Source organism: Caretta caretta, chromosome 2, assembly GCF_965140235.1.
Source record: "Caretta caretta isolate rCarCar2 chromosome 2, rCarCar1.hap1, whole genome shotgun sequence".
NCBI lineage: Eukaryota > Metazoa > Chordata > Testudines > Cheloniidae > Caretta > Caretta caretta.
Window position 1 is genome coordinate 134,777,892 of NC_134207.1, and position 19,501 is coordinate 134,797,392.

A 19,501-nucleotide genomic window follows, 5' to 3' on the forward strand; every position below is an offset into this window, starting at 1 on the left:
CTAGTGACTGAAATACATACCAGTATTTAACTCAAACTTTAAAATGCACTACAGAAGTACTTTTATATATGTAGATAGAAACTCTCTTATTGTTTTGATTCTTTTACCATTGTGCAGTGTAGACAGTCTATATGTATGTGTTTAATACCATGGAACTGAACGTTCACTCGACTGTGAGAGATTGCCATTCTATTCAAATATTGCATGCTATGGGACTAAAATACAGACTGAATTTGGAGATGCCAACGTACAGCCAAAAGTCTGCCATACCCTTCTGATGTAGTCTTAAAAGATGGAAAAATAGCTTAGGAGGGATAGCTTGCCACTGTTATATTTACTCTAACTTAGCAAAATGCGCATTCCTCATTGCAGGCTATGCCTGTTCTGAGTTTGAAGGTCTGAGTTCAAATCATTTGAGTTATCCAAGCACAAAAAAACAATCTGAAAAAATATCACAACTGGTGGAAAACACTGGTTTTTAATGCTTGACTAACTCTGAAATGGCTGAATGGACTTTTCAAGCTCCCTATAAATATTCCACTCTGGGCTATGAGCAGGCATGAGAAATTTCCATGCAGAAACAAAAAAAGGGTTGGGGAAGCAACTGAAAATAAAAGGACTTACACTAGAATTAAACTGCCATCTCAGCTGCCAGCTGCAGCATTCCTGAAACCATTAGACAATACAGTCAGCTAATGAAGCTGTAAAAAAACAAACAGCACATGAGCACACGTCCCTCACATAGTACACCTTAGCTTAATGCAGAAAGTTAGCATGGTTTTTAGCTCTCCTATCCTATCTCATAAATGCAATGGATCTGACCTCAGTTGCTAATTTCTTGTTTGCTACTATTAACTGATATGCTGCTCTTCATGTTTACATTTGTCTGGAGACTAATAGCAAAGCTTTCAAGAAGCAGATAGTGCTGTTAAAAATAAACAAACCAAGGTCTTCAAATCAAACTTTGCCATTGCAAATTAGCAAAATACAGTTTTATGTACAACCATTTTTTGGTCTTATGTTTAAGTGGAAAAATAGTAATTAACTCTTGATAGCAGATGAATCTGAACACAGTTTGAAGAGTGCTATTTCTTGGATGACCCAAGTACAAATACGACCCCCATGAGAGCTGAAGCCCACTAAACTGATGCCACTATTAGTCCTCCAGCTTCCCAGCTCATTACAGCATTGCTGTAAATGACTGTTACTGAAGAGATACAGCTACTGTACCTGAATGCTCTAATAAAGACCGGTAGGGCAGGATGCCAGTTTGAGAGAGTTAGGATACACTTATAAGGATCGTTCGTTACTGGGGAGCAATTGGATCTCATGACATACATGGAATTAACAATTCACCAGTTAATTTTCTTATATACATACCACATCATACTTGGGGTCTCCTGAAGTTTTACTCCAAAGCATATTGGCAGTGACCTTGGGAATGGGAACACTAAGCAGGGATGATTTAAGACTATAACCTTCCCAGTCACCCAGTCCATCTCCTACAATTGCATAGAGATGGATGTGATATGATCCAGCTTATTTTACATGTTTTTGGATATTGTGCTAGGCCATCAATCAAATCTTCTATAGTAGCACTAACTATTGTCCAAAGAAGTTGCCTGTTAACGTGGGACAGAACATAGCAGGAGAGCAAATGTTTTTTTGTTTGTTTTTTTAATTGCTTCCATGAATATTTGGAGTTGAATATTAAGTTTAAGTTTCTGGCAACTACATACTTTACTATTGTGACTTTTACATCACCAGAACCCTACAATGAGATAGCCAACAACTACGCATTATGGCTCTATTTATTCTGTTGGACACCATGTCTCCAATACTATTACACTTCACTCTGTTTGTAAAGCAGTATTATCTGACATTTTGTGGCCCTACCACCTTGTGCTGTGGTCTCAGCTCCCACGAGCTAGGCTAGGGCAATACTTAAAACAGGAAACTTTCAAATAGCTATTTGCTACAAATAACAATGATAATGCAGTATGCAGCTTGTGTGTGTGTGTGTGTGTGTGTGTGTACGTACGTACAAGCAATGCCCTAGCATGACATTGGAGCAAGGTAATATTTTGAATGAACCCTGTAGCTAAGTTCCTTGTAGTTACCTGAATAGGGAGCTGTAATGACCACATTTTACCCATCTAAGTGTCATAACACAGGAATTATGTTATTGGATCAGGTGGATAAGCAACTGAGGGTTGTTTGCAAAGAACAAGGGACCCATTTCTGATCTGACAAACTCATTACACCAACCTATATTACCGAGTATTTATCCATGCGGGGTAACATGTAAGGTATCTAAAGCAGCAATTCTCAACCAGAGGTCCGAGTCCCCCTGTGGACCCGCGAGCAGGTGTCAGAGGGTCTGCCAAACAGAGTCAGCATTGGGACCCAGGGCAGAAATCATAGGATTTGGGTGCTAATAGGAATAATATGGGAATTTGTAAAGACTTCTGTCAAGAAGGTAGGCTGCCCTATAATGGCTATAGTATGCATATTTCTTTAGGCAATAGTTCTTTAGAATTACTTTTGAAGATTTGTGGCTACATTTTTTTTTCCTAAAAGCTGAGCCTGTGTCTTTTCCCCCCTTGTGCCCACAAATGTGTCTTGTCTCCAGCACACTTATCTATAAGTATGCCGTGTCAGATATTCCCATATTACAACTATAGCTGGAGTGGGAGAGGAGAGTGGAAGGAATTCTGACCATGCGTTTTGTGTCAGGAGCACAGAGGACTGGATGCAAATTTTATGAATAACAAAGTTCAAAAAGGATTAATTCGGTTATTTATGTATGAAGATCTTCTAGCCATGGGAAATGGAAGAAAGAGTCCAGTCATGGGAGTAAACAGTAATCATCTGGCTGTAGAGATTGCTCAGCCACCTCTGTGACAGAATCAGGTAAGACAGCTGAATACAGGAATTCACATTTTTCAGGGAAATGCATTCAGAGCAGAGTGAAGAAATGAATTCCAGAATTAAACAGTGTACTGTGTCTATCTGGTTCCTTCTTGAATGCAAACTGCATACACCAGTATGCCTACAGACTGCTTCATTTTAAGTACTGTGAGAATTTGAAACATGGTGAGCAAGAAGAATGTAAATGTCCCATTTTATTTACTTATGGTCAAGAAATTTTCTTCTATTTGAGGATGAACACAAGAGTCAAGTGTGTGAGCTGAGAAGGCAAGATATGCATTCTGAATCTTCATATTATAGCTATTATTTTATTATGGTAGCACCTAAGGGCCCCAACTGAGATCAAAGCCCTATTGTGCCGGGCACTGTGTAGATACATAGAAAGCCAACCCCTGCCCCAAACAGTTTACAACCTAATGTGACCAGGGACGGCAGATTTGTATAATTTTTGGCGGTGCCCAGAATGGGTCTAGTTCCTCCCCTCCCCCCCATAAGCCGATATATATTTTATTAAATAATGTAAAAATGGACTGGAAACCATAAACGTTTAACAGTTTCCTTTTAATGCACAATATCACTATTGTAAGAAAAAATTATTTAACTAAGAATATCAATGTTATTAATACTCTTCTGAATACAGAAACAACCCTCAAAAGCAAATATTTTCTAAAATTAAAACACATAGCTGATTGTGATTCTTTTCTGTAACTGGCCGACATTAGTGCAGAAACATTTACCTGTGATTGCAGAGCAGCATACTTCATTACCGCTTCCTTGTGACATTTTTTCGTGTGATGTAAAACCACACAATGCACGTCTCCAATCTTGAAATCCAGACGAAATAAATGTTTGTTTGGCCTTTGTAGAAAATATTAAGATCTTCTTTTCAGAACAGTTTTTGCAGACTGAGCAAAAAGCTCTGTTTAATTCACTATTGTATTCCAACCACTTAAATCCTGATAGCCAAGACTGCTGAAAACTCCTTTTCTTATCTTGTAGATTTGCCACATCTTTCTTTTGTATAACTTCAGTTTGAAAGCTGGGTATCGAACTCAGGCCCTCACTTGATGAATTACCCTTTTCTTCTTTTTCTCTGGGTAACTTTATTACGAATTTATCCCTTGTTGATTGTTAGTGGTCCTACAAATCAAGAATTTGTTTCTGGGATAAAATGAAGCTACAGCGCACCGGCGCCACAAGATTTCAAGGGTCAATTAAAAGTGGAAAGTCAGAAGCAGCACTTACCTACTTCAGTATATTTTATTTTGTTGTACCTGCTGTGACGAAGTGGGAATGTTCTTAATGTTTTCTCTGAATACTGTGTGGGTGCCTCAGTTTCCCCTATGCATTTCTTAAGGATCTAGGTGGTGGGATAAGGGTGTGTGATTGTTGTAGAGCCCTAGAGAGCCAGTGTGATGCTATCTGCCACACCGTGCACCTCCTGCAGTGAGTCTGCCCAGGCAGGGCTCCTGGGGAAGCCAGAGGGCCTTGCACCCCAACTCCACTGTCAGACGTGCCTCTCAGCCAGCCGGTAAAACAGAAGAAACACAGTATAAAACAGAGCTTGTTGTAGGTACAGAAAACAGGACCCCTAAATCAGTTCCAACTTGGGGGGTGGGGAGCCTAGACCCAAGTTCTGGGCCTCTTCCCGTTTCCCCAGCCAGCTCCAAACTGACACTGCCTCCGGTCCCTCCTCTGACCTTTGTGTCTTTTCTGGACAAGGAGGCCACCTGATCTCTTTGTTCTCCAACACTTTCAGTTGGCACCTTGGCCATCAGTTGCCAGGAGATAGAGTGTCGGCCATTCTCTCTGTAGACAGCATCACACTGGCCCTCTAGGGCTCTACAACAATCACACACCCTTATCCCACCACCTAGATCCTTAAGAAGTGCATAGAGGAAACAGAGTCACCCACACAGTATTCAGAGAAAACATTAAGAACATTCCCACTTCATAACACCTGTATACAACCAATTATAGACTTTAAAGGGTGTAAAATAATCAAGTATTGTGCTAAATAAGATCATACCCCAAACTGATCGCCAAATTTAAGTTGCATGTTTTTCCCCTCAGGTGAGGGCTCTGGGGTGTGGCTGGGGATGAGGGGTTCACACTGAGGAGGGGACTCAGGGTTGGGACTCAGGGTTGGGGTGCTGGGGGCACAGGCTCTGGGGTGGGGCAGGGCTGGTGACGAGGAGCTTGGGGTGCAGACAGGCTGCCCCAGGGCTAGGGTCAGAGAGGACTCCCCCCCGCAGCAGCGAGCTCCAGGTGAGGGACCCCCTCCCAGCACACTCACGCTGCACGTGCTCCTAGGGCCCCACTCAGGTCCAGGAAGCCCCCTCGCCTCCCCTACGGTGGGTAGTGGGGGGAGGGTGGGGGCTGCCATCATGTGTGGCCTCCCATGCTGCTGACCCTGACCATAGCCTCACGGGGGGGTGGGGCTGCCCCTTGCCCAGTGTGGGGCAGGAGTGGTGGCTGCGCGGGAGATCACAGGAGCAAATACTCACCGAAGCCCCAGCAGCTGCTCAGGTGAGTGAGGTCCCCTCAGAGTCTCCTCCTGGGGACGAGGGGGGGGGGGGGCTGCCAAGCACGTGGGTGCCTCCTCCCCCGGTGCAGCAGTCAGCGGCCTGCCTCCAACTGCCGCCGGCGTCTCCTGTTACCACAGGCAACAGCAGCCGGCGGCTGCGCGCGCGCTCTCCTTCCGGCGGCAGCCACGCTCCGCGGGGGGGGGGGGCTGCTCCAGGCGGGGCCGGGGGAGAGACCGAGCTCCAAATATTGGGGGGGCAGGGCCTCCGGCTCTGAATATTCCTGGTGCCAGGGCTCCAGGAGTCCATGTAGCGCGCTGCCTATGAATGTGACAGCAGGTGGGAGAAAGGGACGACCACTTTTCCTCAGTTTAGGGGCGGGGGCAGACTGAGGCATAAAAATTTACATCCCGCTTCCTCACAGGCACTATTCACGTGCTTAATTTTAAGTACTTAAGTGTGTTGGTTTACTAAGGCGCCTAAGAGACTTGCTAAGATCATGCAGTCTGTGGCAGAGCCAAGAAATGAACGCACATCTCTTGAGTCCCAGTCTAGTACCTTTTCAAACACTTGCTGTAAAATAGTAATTGCTCCTAACAGTGAAGTGTAAACTTTGCAAAAAAAAAAAAAAAAAAAGTCTTTACTGTCTGTGTCATCATGCATACAAGATGTCAACTGTATTAATTTTAGAGACTAACCCATTTATTTGAGCATAAGCTTTCGTGAGCTACAGCTCACTTCATCGGCTGCATACTGTGTGTATATAATGTCTTCTGCAGTTTCCACAGTATGCATCCGATGAAGTGAGCTGTAGCTCACGAAAGCTCATGCTCAAATAAATTGGTTAGTCTCTAAGGTGCCACAAGTCCTCCTTTTCTTTTTGCGAATACAGACTAATACAGCTGCTGCTCTGAAACTCTCGTTACAGTGTGTATGGTAACACCCATTGTTTCATGTTCTCTATGTATATAAATCTCCCCATTGTATTTTCCACTGAATGCATCCGATGAAGTGAGCTGTAGCTCACGAAAGCTTATGCTCAAATAAATGGGTTAGTCTCTAAGGTGCCACAAGTCCTCCTTTTCTTTTTGCGAATACAGACTAACACGGCTGTTAAAATTAATACAGGTTTCAAAGTAACAGCCGTGTTAGTCTGTATTCGCAAAAAGAAAAGGAGGACTTGTGGCACCTTAGAGACTAACTCATTTATTTGAGCATAAGCTTTTGTCAGAGAACACTTCAGTCTCTCTGGTCACTTGATTACAGACCTAAGAGTGGCAATATTACAACAACAACAAAACTTCAGAAACAGACTCCAATGAGAGACTGCTGAATTGGAATTAATTCTCAAACTGGACACCATTAAATTAGGCTTGAATAAAGACCGGGAGTGGATGTTCATTACACAAAGTAAAACTATTTCCCCATGTTTATTTCCCTCCCCCCCCCCCCCACTGTTCCTCACACGTTCTTATCAACTGCTGGAAATGGCCCATCTTGATTATCAATGCAAAAGGTTTTTTTCCCCCTCTCCTGCTGCTAATAGCTCACCTTAACTGATCACTCTTGTTATAGTGTAACACCCATTGTTTCATGTTCTCTGTGTATATAAAATCTTCCTACTGTGTTTTCCACTGTATGAATCTGATGAAGTGGGTTTTAGCCCACGAAAGCTTATGCTCAAATAAATTTGTTTAGACTAAGGTGCCACAAATACTCCTGTTCTTTTTGCGGCTACAGGCTAACACGACTACTACTCTGAAACCTATCCTGGTATGGTTTCATGGTTAACATTTGCTTCTCTTTACACTACATTATTGTAGCAGCATTAAAGATTTTCAAAATGGACTTTATCCTCCTTTTGAAATACTGGAAGCAGTGACTTGAATCACTAGCCTTCTTTACAGTTAAACTGGAAGAGATTCCTCCATGCCCCTAGCTCAGACCTGGTAATCTGTTTTCCTGCTGGGGGGGTGGGGGGGGGGGGGGGGGAGAAGAGCTAGTAATGTAACTCTGGCCCCTGCAGAGGTTAAGAAAGCTGCAGTCGTCTTGAATTTGGGAATTGTGTGTCTGGCTAGAATCCCAGACTCACGCTCCAAAATGAGGCTGCTACTTTGAACACATAAAGGAAATGGTTTCCTTAGCAACAGTATCTGAGGAGAAGAAAGTGTGTTTGACAGGTAAGTGCATATATGGCTTCTGAGAAAGATAGCAGTGCCCCACTGCCTAGAGTACTGTTACCGCTCCTACATGGTCAGGAAGCTTTGGACATTGGGAGGGGATTATTTTGTCTCTAGGAAAGCAAAAAAGGGTCACAGACACAAGCTTAGACTTTGTTTAGTTACAATATTTACACCTCCTGCAGATTGCAGTTTTGAGTAGTGACAGATATTAAGCAGCAAAGACATTCACTCACAAGGGCTTCTGAGGAACAGCTCTGCCAGCATGCAGGAATTGCAGAGGAGATACTCCCTGCTGAGCCTAATGCTACCTTTTCTATAGCTGCTTGGCAACAAAATGAAATCTACTCTCACTCAAGTGTTTTCAGTGACATCCTCGGAAAGCAAATACTGGTGGTGCCAGCTTATTATTTAGTGGGGGCTACTGGTAATTGTTTCTTCCCTTCTTGCACAATTTATATTCAATATAATGTTATGCATTTTTACCACAGTATTAGTACTGATTTACCATTTAGTAAATCACTAGTTACAAATATTATCTGGCCTGTTAAGGGTCAGTGTAAATCATGACCAGTACACATTTCATATAGCTCTCTCTCTCTAAGTCAACTCAAATATGAGTTTTGAATTTCTTTCTGAACTCAGTCGTGGCATCATTTTTATCTCTTGTGGGAGTGAATTCCCTAGTTTAGGGCCCAGCTCCTGAGAGTATTCTGTCTACCTTGTTTGTGAGTCTCCCCTATTAGCCATAGGTTCATGGTTCCAGTGGATTACAGCTGTTCTGGAAGGATATGATCATGATGAGAGAAGCAATTTCCTAGGTAGCTAGGGCTGATCCCATGGAAGACTTTGAATGTCACCACAGCACTCAGATTGGACTTTGTATTTAATAGGGAGCCAGTGCACAGAGCTTTCCGAATGACTGCATGTGTGATCAAGAGAAAAATCAGGGCTGTGTGATTTCAAGTGATAGATCTGTAAAAGCCGGGCTGGATTAGCTTTTTGTGGGCCCAGCACCAAATGTATTTGTGGGCCTACCCCCCAAGGAATGATTGTAAAAGAGGCTGGAGGCAAGAGCACAGTGGGGTGGGAGTTAGAGTTGGTCCCTGGAGTAAGGGAGGGGCAAGGGTAAACTGCAAGCGCAGCAGGGCTGGGGTGGGGGTAAACAGGATTCCCCCCCACCCCTGCCCACAGGGTGGATACCTACCTTCTCCCTGGTTCTAGCCCATTCTCTTAGTCTCTCTCTGCACTGAGTTGCCCCTCCTCCAGTGTGACAAAGTGGGAATGTTCTTAAGGTTTTCTCTGAATACTGTGTGGGTGCCTCAGTTTCCCCTATGAATTTCTTAAGGATCTAGGTGGTGGGATGGGGGGGGTGATTGTTGCAGAGCCCTAGGCAGGTGTGATGCAGTCTGCACAGAGAATGGCTGACACCCTGTCTCCTGGCAACTGCTAGCCTGGGCCCCTCCCCTGCAAGATGCCAACTGAAGGTGTTGGAGAACAAAGATCAGGTGGCCTCCTGGCCTGGGAAAGGGACAGAGGAGGAGCTGGAGGGGGTTGCAGTTTGGAGCTGGCTGGGGAAATGGAGGGAGGTCCAGCACTGGTGTCTAGGCTCCCTACCCCCCAAGACGGACCTGACTGAGGGGTCCTGTTTTCCATACCTACAAGCTCTGCTTTGACTGTGTTCCTCTTGTCTAATAAACCTTCTGTTTTACTGGCTGGCTGAGAGTCACAGTGAATCGCAGGAAGTGGGGGGTGCAGGACCCTGACTCCCCCACACTCCATGACATCCAGCAGCAGCAGGACAGTTCTCTTCCAACCCTGTGGGGTGGGTGTTGGGAGTGGGAGGAGCGGAGGCTAATGTGGTTACTCCTATAACTGAACTTTTCGTTTGCAGTCAGCACTGCTAACCAGACACTCAGGTCCCATTTTCTACTGGAGTTTCCAGTCTAAAACTGGATACCTGGCAACAGGGGTGTCACAGAAGCCTGAGTGGGGGAGGAGGGGCAAGCAATCATTTTTTAAAAGTGAGAGGGTTAAGCTTTAAGCAGTGAGAAGCAAGGTGTGGGTGGGCAGGCTAGGAAGTGGAGAGGAGCTAATGGGCAGGGCCATGTCTGCTGTACGGCCCAGGTAGGTTGGAGACTGGGGAGGGGGGGGGGAATCAGATGACACAGTATCCCCAGTCCAGGTGACATGACAGCCAGTAGTGGATTTAGAGAGTTAGTGGGGCCCCCCAGCCCTGTGCTCAGCTTCATTTTTGGGGCCCCTCCTTGGGACCCAGCCAAGAAAAATAACATTCTTTATCCTCCTCCTATAAGTAAAAAGAAAAAGGAGTACTTGTGGCACCTTAGAGACTAACAAATTTGGTGCCACATGTACTCCCTTTTCTTTTTATGGACACAGACTAACACAGCTGCTACTCTGACTCTTATAAGTAATAACAAGTAAATGAAAATAAAGTGAGGTACCTTGATTTTTTAAGTGGTCTGTGGGAAAAATAAGTTGCACTAAAAGAACAATCAGAGGGTCTCAATGGACCACTTAATAATCTTTCCAAATATTGTAAAAAAACATTGGGGTGAGGGCAGGAGGTTGGAGTGTGGCACGCTTACCTGAGGCAGCTCCTGTTTGGTGCAAGGGGTGCAGGTGGGAATAAGGTTGGGGGGGTGCAGATGTGGGGGGGGTGCAGGAGTCAGGACAGGGTGCTGGAGGTGTGTGTGAGGGGGTATAGGGGTCAGGGTGGAGGGGTCAGGTCAGGGAGCTGGGGGTGTGGGCTGGGGTCATGGGGGTGCTCATGGCAGGGGGCTGGAGGGGGCAAGGCCCCTCCCCCACCTCTTCTCCTCCTTGGAGCAGCGAGCGCACTGAGGCTCCACTCTTCCCCCTCCTTCCTGTGGGCAAACAGCTGATTGGCAGCAGGGGGAGGGTGGAAAACGTAGCATGCTGGCGAAACAGGTGGGGGGGAGGAGCTTGGCTGCTGGCGGAGGCTGCCCTGCTGCAGCAGGAGCCGGAAGCACCAAATTTCTGTCCCCATAAGGGGGCAGGTGAAGAAGAGCCAGCTGGGCCGGGCCCCCTTTGGACTGTGGTCCTGGTGCCATGGTAAATCTGGTACTGTGTAAAAGCAAGAAGTTGCCCCTTATATATTCTGGGTTTCTTCTAGGAAGGATTTGAACCATTTTAGGGTGTTTAAGGTCATCCCTTCAGTTTCTTGGAGGCAAAACAAGAGTGTTTGATCAATACTAATGTGCGGCAGTAAGGTCCAGCAGCAAAAGTATGAATTTAATTTCCTTGTCTATAAGAAGAAAGAAGTCATCCACAGGACCAACAACTGTTGTCTATGACCTGGTAAGTCATGTCTATACTAGGCAAAAACGGTGTGTGGTTTGGTTCCCTCCCCCCTCCATGACCAGCTAACAGGTTTTACTTTGACTTTATCTTAACCAGCTAAGATGTGCTAACACTAAAACTGCCTTGTATATGCTAGGATTTAAACATGTTAGCAACACACCCTTTTTTCCTCCCCTGTGAAGACAAGGCCATACTCCAAAAGAATTAGAATACTGTCTGCTAAAAAGCTGTGCTGGAGACTGACACTTGCTTAGAAATGGATGGTGGTATTTAGAACAGTCTAGTGTTAATTACGGCTGTCTACAGTAAGTCCTAGGCTGGTGGCTGATGCCTCTGACACTGAGCCAGCAAGGGTTAAACAACCAGCAGGCTAAGTGACCCCCCACAACCTTTAAGGACATATTAGAGAAGTACTGAAATGGTAAACAGGGCAATTTCTTGTATATAGTTATCAAAGCCATGTTATGTAAACCTGCATTGTTAGAGTATTATGAATAGATACCAATTGTATCTGTCTGGGTTTATCTCTATCTTGTTAGAGGTTAACACTGATCTAATTAGTTTGTAGACACTAACCTTCTTTTGTCTGTTTCATTACTATATTATATTGATTCAGATATCAAAAGGGATATTAACATTTAGGTGAAACCAGTGGTGCAATAATTGTCTCTTTGAAGTGTCTATGAACTGCTTGAATGGTTAATTGCCTTATGCTAATCAACACAACTTGTTACCTGTGTATATATAGGAAATAGAAGTTTAGTTTCAAAACAATATACACTGTCTATTCTTCATCCTGGAAGGCCCCTGATGTGACGTCTACTGTCAAGAGGCTATTAGCCCTCTAGAGACCTATAAAGGAAGCTTCAGGCCTGATCCTCACAATCTCAGCTCTTCTTAAACTTTGTCAGAAGAAGTTCAAGCTGCAAGACTGAGGTCTCCAGGCCTATGCTGGAATATCCCTGCAAATTCTCATGAAAGAATTTTTTGCAAACTCTACACATTGATTGCCTATTGGACTATAACCCACTGAATTGATTCTGGAAGGACTTATAAATCAGCATCCTCACCATCTCTACTATGAAATTGACTTAAGAACTTCATTCATATTTGTATGTATAATCTTTTAACCACAGTAGCTTTTTCTTTAGTCAATCTTAGATTAGTTAATAAGAATTGGCTATCAGCATGTATTTGGGTAAAACCTGAAATAGTCATTGACCTGGTGGCAATGTGTTCGATCTCTTGGGATTGATAGAACTGTTTGTGTGTTATTTTAAGTAATCCTCACTACATTTGACTTGGCTGTCTGGTTGGGAGCCAATAACTGGATTGCTTAAGGGGAACTATATTTTTGGCTTTTGTAACCAGTAAGGTATTACAGAAGCTGTTTTGTGACTGGCTTGGTTAATCTAATTATAATAAACCACCAATTTTGGTGATTGTTTGCCCCATTCTTTGGCCTTTGCCCTGATTGAGCATTCTCAGTGTGGCCCGATGGACAAATATAACTAAGTCTCTCATCGTAAGGTGTTTTCTTCAGCCATTGTATCACTTTTCAGAGTAGCAGCCGTGTTAGTTTGTATTCGCAAAAGTACTCTTTTTCTTTTTGTATCACTTTTGTGACTTTTTTGCATCCTCTCCCATTTTTCCATCATCCTTTTAAAAATGTAAACACCAGAACCGTACACAATATTGCATTATCAGTCTCACCGATGCCATATACAGGTAAAAATCACCTCCCTTCTTCTCTATTGTTTATACATCCAAGGATTTGAAGTATTGCATGGGAAGCTCATGTTTAGTTGCTTGGCCACCAATCTTTTCCAGAATCACTCTTTCTAGGATTCTGCTCCTTCCCACCAACTCTATAGGTATGGTGTGCAATCTTTGTTCCTAAATGTATAAAGACATAGCTATCATAACTAAGTCTTCCCTAGTAACCTAAATTGTGACCCTTTTTCATAAGCACTTGGAAAAAACACAAGGACCTGATTCTCAATGCTTTGTATCTTGTGTAGTGTTTGCACTCTATAGCGGAGGTATCAGTCCTCATCCTGCAAAAAGAAACCTACACAATACCTTCAAAAGAGGAGCCTGGGGACTCAAATTTCATAGTTTTGCTAGACACTGAAAATCATGGTCTTCAGACAATATTTATGGCTTTTTACAAATAATTTGTTACTCACTAATCTCCCTTTTTGTCCTGTCTACATGAGTGTCTACGTGGGTGTTAGCACATTCTACAGGACCATTCAAGCTGAAGTGGAATGCTAACTACTTCTGCCAAACTATCTGTTTGATCCAGGAGTGTGCACAAGTGGGGTGGGTCAAGCAGGTGTGCCCCCACTCCCAATAATCATCCGGGGCACAGAACTTCTGTCCCTGGAGCTACAGAGGCAGAAAAGATTGAGCTCCTGCTGGGGCAGTGTGGAGGGAAGATCAAGCTCCTGCCCAGAGCAGGGTGGAAGATCGGGCTCAGGCCAGGGCCAGGGAGGGAGGAGCAGCAAGCTTCCTGGGGGAACGAGAAGGGGCAGTGAGCTTCTGTGCCTCTCCAAAAGAGGTTGTGCATGCCCCAGTTCAATCTTCTATTTGGCTGTGATGCTCAGAGTACTTTTCCCAGACTTGAAGAGCTCTGGGAATCTTGAAAGCTGCTCTCTTACCAACAGAAGTTGGTTCAATAAGAGCTATCACCTCACCCATCTTGTTTCTCTAATATCCTGGGACTGATATGGCTTCAGCAACACTGCATACTTGCATCTTGGGTAGTCATTTAGAATTTCACACCCACTCCGTAAAAGTATATCACATCAGAATGCTAGAGGTACACCCATTTTACCCAGATGTAAATAATTTTACAAGATGCAAGGCAGAGACTCAATACCATGTCCTCTGCCCACCACATGGTCACATAAGGGATGACCTGGCATACCAAAATCCAAACTCCTATTCTACAAATGGTCTAAGGTATATTTTAACACTTTGCTTATATAATTAACGACTGCCCTGTACACAGATCTTCCAGGATACTGTGCAATGGGCCATTGCTTTCATGGAAATGTTTGAGGAAACATTTTGCAAACTTTTCTATGAAATTAAGAGTTTAGACGATAAATAAGTTACATAAAAATTAATTGGAGATCATATATATTTACACATACACAATCGGAGTAGCATCTGCCACTATTGTTAAGAATGCATCACGGTTTCAATCCTAAACCACAACTGTAGTTCAGTCACTTGTAACTTTCCACAGCTATCTGCGGGATGTCCTTTTCTCCAAACAAAGAAATGTTTTTGGAAAATTTGAGAGGGGAAAGAAAAACAAAAACAAAAACCAAACACCCACCAAAATACGGTTCAGTAGCAGATTGAATTAAATATCTGCACTATCCTTTAAAAGAGTGACCTTGTTTTAAACAGCTCTCCTGGCAAAATGGCCAGAGGTAGAAAGTTGAGATTTGGCTTGGAAACTGCGGTTTTCTACATTGATGACTTTTAAGTATTGCAGTGAGTATTGGTTTTCATATGACAGTTTGAACTTTACAAAATATCACATTCAGCATACACAGTAGATTTGGTATCTTGCTAACTAGTAAAGAGCTCAGCTAAAGGAGACCACTCCATGCATGCATGGCTCTCAAAAGAGAGGACAAAAAGGGTAGTAGGGGATATCAAGCCTCCTGTAGAACATTTGACAGCAAAATATTTTGTAAATATATTAGAAGTTCTAAACTCTATTGGTACTTTACTACATTTATTCTGAAAAAACAGGCTTCCTTAGTTATCATGGCAAATCCCAAAGCAATTTAGCCTCATTGCAGATCCCCTAGTATCATGAGTGCAAATATACAGGGCACAGAAAAGTTAACTGACATCTAAAAGATAATTTGAATGTACAAGATTATGAATTTCCAGGGCTGGAAGCCAATGCTATATAGCCCATTGGGAAGCTCTTCTTTCCAATAGTATCAAGCTACTGGTTGAAAGTTTCAAAGCAGATTAATATTCACTGGAGTTGTGTCTTAAATATTCTAGATGTCTTTAAAAATCTCAACCTGCATTTCTAGCCCTTTTGGGTCCTGAGAGAGCAGACATGAAATCTGTCACTGGTACAGGACAGTATTACCTTTCCTGGGCTCTGTCTACTGTAATTTGAGTGTGGAAGGAGAATAAAATATTGCTCTAATGTAACAAAATTTTACAAAACAATGGGAGCTGCTTGAAGCTGCATAAGGGTTTTGAACCTGGGAGGTTGGATTATTAAGCAGAATGCAAGTGAGGATATCTACAATGCCTGATAAATAAACCTTGTCACATGAGAAATTTGTCACATGGATATCAATGTGTAGTACATTGCAAATGTTGAAAGGCATTTTGTAAAGTACAAGATTCTCAAGAGCAAAGTGTCTCCAAGACTTAAAGTGCATACAATTAAATATCCACATAACATGGAGTGTTATTACTGTTTTTACTGTATAAGGTAATGCTTAATGTTGTAGCTCCTACAATGTTGTGGGTTGTGGCTGTCCCTCAGTATGAGGATGTCTGCTGGGGGGAAAAAAAGAGTCAGACTTTGATGGCTGAGGTGTCCAATCCATGCTTTACAGGTATTTCCACATGAGGCTTGTGGTTGCTTGGAGAGAGCATCACTGCTGGCCAGGATGCTGCACCCTTTCCCTCCTCCTCTGCCATTTCCCAGCCTCTTGAGCAAGGCGATTCTCTTCAAAATCAGGCTGAGGCTTGATGTATGTGATGACGCCATTGCAGTCTATTGCCAGCCAGCTCTTCCCAGTTCATGGGGTCAGTGCCTCCCTTCTTAAGATCTACTTTCAGTGTGTCCTTTTAGCATTTCCTCTGTCCCCCACGGGTCCTCTTATTGTGATTAAGTGGAGAAAAAAAAAGTTTTAGCTGCAGAGAGAACACTGATATTGGTGTGATGATCTTCCCATCTAATTACAGAGAATCTTCCTAAGGCAGGGCTGTTGGTACCACTCCAGATGCTTAAGATGGCTTCAATATGTCACCCATGTCTCACACCAATAAAAAGGAGAGGGGATGACTATTGCATTGTAGACCAGGATCTTAGTTTCCATCTGCAGATCTCTGTCAAAGACATGATTAAGCAACTTTCTGAAGGCAAAACGGATCCTATGTTCAATCTGTACATCAAGATTGGCTGTCTGGGAGAGGTGACTACCGAGGTAGGGGAAATGCTCGATGTTTTCCAGGGGTTCACCACTGATGACAGTTTGTGGGAGAACAGGGGCAACTTGTGCTGGAACAGGCTGGTGCAGCACCTTAGTCTACCAGATGTTGAGGGAAAGTCTCAGGCTCTGAGAGGCACCTGAGAAAAGATCTATGGTGAATTGTTAGTCAGCCTCTGTGTGCACGTGGATATCACAGTCATCAGCATACTGAAGGTTGGTAATAACAGTCCTGGTGACTTTAGTTTTAGACTGAAGATGCCACAGATTGAAGAGCTGGCCATCTAAGCGATACTCAATCCTAATTCCAGAAAAAAAAGGCAGTCACACATAAGAATCAAGATTACGGCAAGGTAGATGCAGGGGGGTGGGGGGGAAAGGGTTGGAACAATACAGTCCTGCTTAATACCAGTACACATGATGAATGGGTCCATCTCCACACATTAGAGGATGGTGATGGTTATCCCATCATAAAATAGCCTGAGAACACAAATGAACTTCAGTGGACAACCAAACCTAGAGAGCACCTTCCATAATTCTTCATCACTGATGGAATCAAAGGCCTTAGTTAGGTCAATAAATGCCAGAAACAATGACTGGTATTGTTCTCTACACTTTAGATCTGTCATGCAACAGAAAAAAAAAAAAGCCAAAAACAGTGGTGCCCAGAGATGGGCAGAAACCACACTAGGATTCTGGGAGAACATACTTGACAACAAGGAGGAGACTGTTCTGAAGGATGTGAGCAAGGATCTTCTCAGCAATGGAGAGGAGAGCAATGCCTTGGTAATTCCTGCACATTGACTTGTCCTCTTTCCTAAAGAGGACACAGTATTGGCATTCTTTAGGTCAGGTGGAATTTCCTCATTAACGTAAATTATAACAAGTTGAATTTTTTGCATGAGTGCTATTCCACCAGCTTGAAGACCTCCAAGGGAATGTTATCTGGGCCTGGCACCTTTGTTTTTTCTAGTCTGAGTGATGGCTCAAACTTACTCAGCAGATGGGGAGTCAGCAAGAGGTTCTATTACGGAATGCTGAGGAATGGACTTAGTGGTGGTAACTGGGACTTCTGATTCTCTGTTCAATAAAAATCTCAAAATGCTCCTTCCAACATTGTTTGAAGGCTACATTGTCCTGAAGAATGATGGAGCGGTCCTGGGATCTCAGAGGAGTTGTGCCACTTGAGCTTGGCCTGTAAATGGCTTTTGTTGCTTGAAAAAAAAAAAAGCTTCTCATGCCATATTGATCAGCGAAACTCTGGATCTCCATGGGCTTTGCTTGCCATCACTATTCTTGATGTCATGCAGCTGCCTTTGAACTGTAGCATTAAGCTGATAAATCTCTTGTTTTTGCTGGTTAGAGGGTTCACTTTGCCAAGTGCAAAATGTGCTTCTCTTCTGATGAATATGTGCCAGGATTTCCTCATTGTTCTCAAACCAATCCTGATGGTGATGAGTGGAATATCCAATCAGTTCAGCACATGACTTGTGAATAATGGTCTTGAATGCCTCCCAATGTTCTTGGATGTCACTGATGTTGTCAGGTAGATTAGAGAGCTTCTCACTGAGGTGTTGAAGAGTATCAACTAGTGTGATTTTGAAGTGCCTTGATAGTAAATCTCTTCTGCATTTCTTTTGGTTGTTTATGGTGTTGTGGTGCAAGCCACATGTTCATGATTGATCTGACCAAACAATGGTCTGTCCAGCAGTCATCTGTACCTCTCATGGCTCAAGTAATATGCACATCAGTATGATCACAGGCTCTGACAAGGACATAGTCAAGAAGATGTCAGTGTTCAGAATGTGGATGTTTCCAAGTGATCTTAGATTTGTCCCTCTGTCTAAAGATGGTATTTGTGATAAACAAATCATGCACTACACATTTGCAGAGGAAAATGCTATTAGAGTTGACTTCCTTCACCCCTACTTTCCCAGTGATGCCTATCCAGAGTTTGGGGTGTTTCCCTACTCTTGCACTGAAGTAACCCTAGGATAAGCTTGTCTTCCTTGTCTGTGGCAGTGAGAACTCCATCAAGAGCACAGTAGAACTGCTCCCTGTTGTCATCACCATCTAGTGACTGTGTCATACTGGTTGTTACTAAGCTTAAGATAAAGTTAATACCCATACGGAGTTCTAAAAGCGGTCTGGTAATCTTGTTCTTGATGGCAAAACCAACCCCAGGAATACGCCTCTGTGATAATGAGAGGGGGGATTGCTCCCTTTTGTGGGCACCCAGCCAGCCAGTTGGCTATGGAATCCCTCTTGGTGGTTGTTCTCTACTTGTTTTACCTGTAAAAGGGTTAACAAGCCCACAGGTAAAAGGAAAGGAGTGGGTACCTGAGCAAAAGAGCCAATGGGAGGGCTCAAACTTTTTAAAATTGGAAAAAAGCTTCCCTTTTTCTGTGTTGTGCTTCTCCGGGAAAGAGGGGAACAGGGAGCAGTTATGCTGTGAGAAGCTGAAAGCCAGGTATGAAAAACCATCAGATCATACCTAAAGATTGCTTATCTGAATGCCAGATATGTAATTAAATTAGGGAATGCCTTGGAAGATAAACCTAATTGTATTTCTGTTTATTTCTTATTGGCTTGTGGACTCCTCTGTGCTAACCCCAAATGCTTTTGTTTTGCTTGTAACCTTTAAACTGGACCTCAAGAAGGTTATTCTTTGTTTAATTTTTGTAAGTGGGTTTTTTAAAATCTACCAAAAGCCTAAGTTAGATGTATTTTCTTTCTTTTTGTTTTTAACAAAATTTACCTTTAAGAACAGGATTGGGTTTGTGCATATGTTGTTTAATAAGCTGGTGGCAACAGCTGATTTCCTTTGTTATTCTTTTTCAGCTCTTCCCCGGGGGGCGGGGAGTGAAAGGGCTTGAGGGTATCCCACAGAAAGGAATTCCCAAGTGTGCCTTTCTGGTTTCAAAGGGGTTTTTTTTGCACTTGGGTGGTGGCAGCATCTACCCATCTAAGGTCAGAGAGAAGCTGTAACCTTGAGAATTTAATGCAAGCCTGGAGCAACCAATATTAATTTTGAAAATCCTTGTGGGACCCCACCTTCTGTACTTGAAATGCCAGAGGGGGAATCAGCCTTGACAGCCTCTCTTCAGGTAGCTTTCCTTTTCAGTTGGTCTTCATTTGCCTGATGGGTCTCATTTAGTGTAGGAATATCAATGTCATATCTTGCTATTGTGGCACTATTTCTTTCAAGACAGCCCCTGCTCAGGGAATCCATGAAAGTGTGAACATTCCAAGTGGCGAACGGCATTACTTTGCTTCGTGTGTTCTGACGAGATGTAAAGTGAGCCCCCTGGACACA

At 43.5% G+C, this 19,501-nt stretch overlaps 2 long non-coding RNA genes across 2 annotated transcripts in view; both read left to right on the plus strand.

Annotated features, from left to right (window-relative positions):
• Window positions 1-2,691: 2,691 nt before the first annotated feature.
• Window positions 2,692-19,501, plus strand: part of LOC142071099 (uncharacterized) — a 130,655-nt gene continuing 113,845 nt past the window's right edge. The window contains exon 1 of the long non-coding RNA XR_012667075.1: window positions 2,692-2,913. This is a non-coding gene — a long non-coding RNA (uncharacterized LOC142071099). The remainder of the gene's footprint in view (window positions 2,914-19,501) is intronic.
• Window positions 7,470-15,412, plus strand: LOC142071097 (uncharacterized). The gene is made up of 3 exons (XR_012667073.1): window positions 7,470-7,636; window positions 10,791-10,975; window positions 11,782-15,412. It is a non-coding gene; the product is annotated as an uncharacterized LOC142071097 (long non-coding RNA).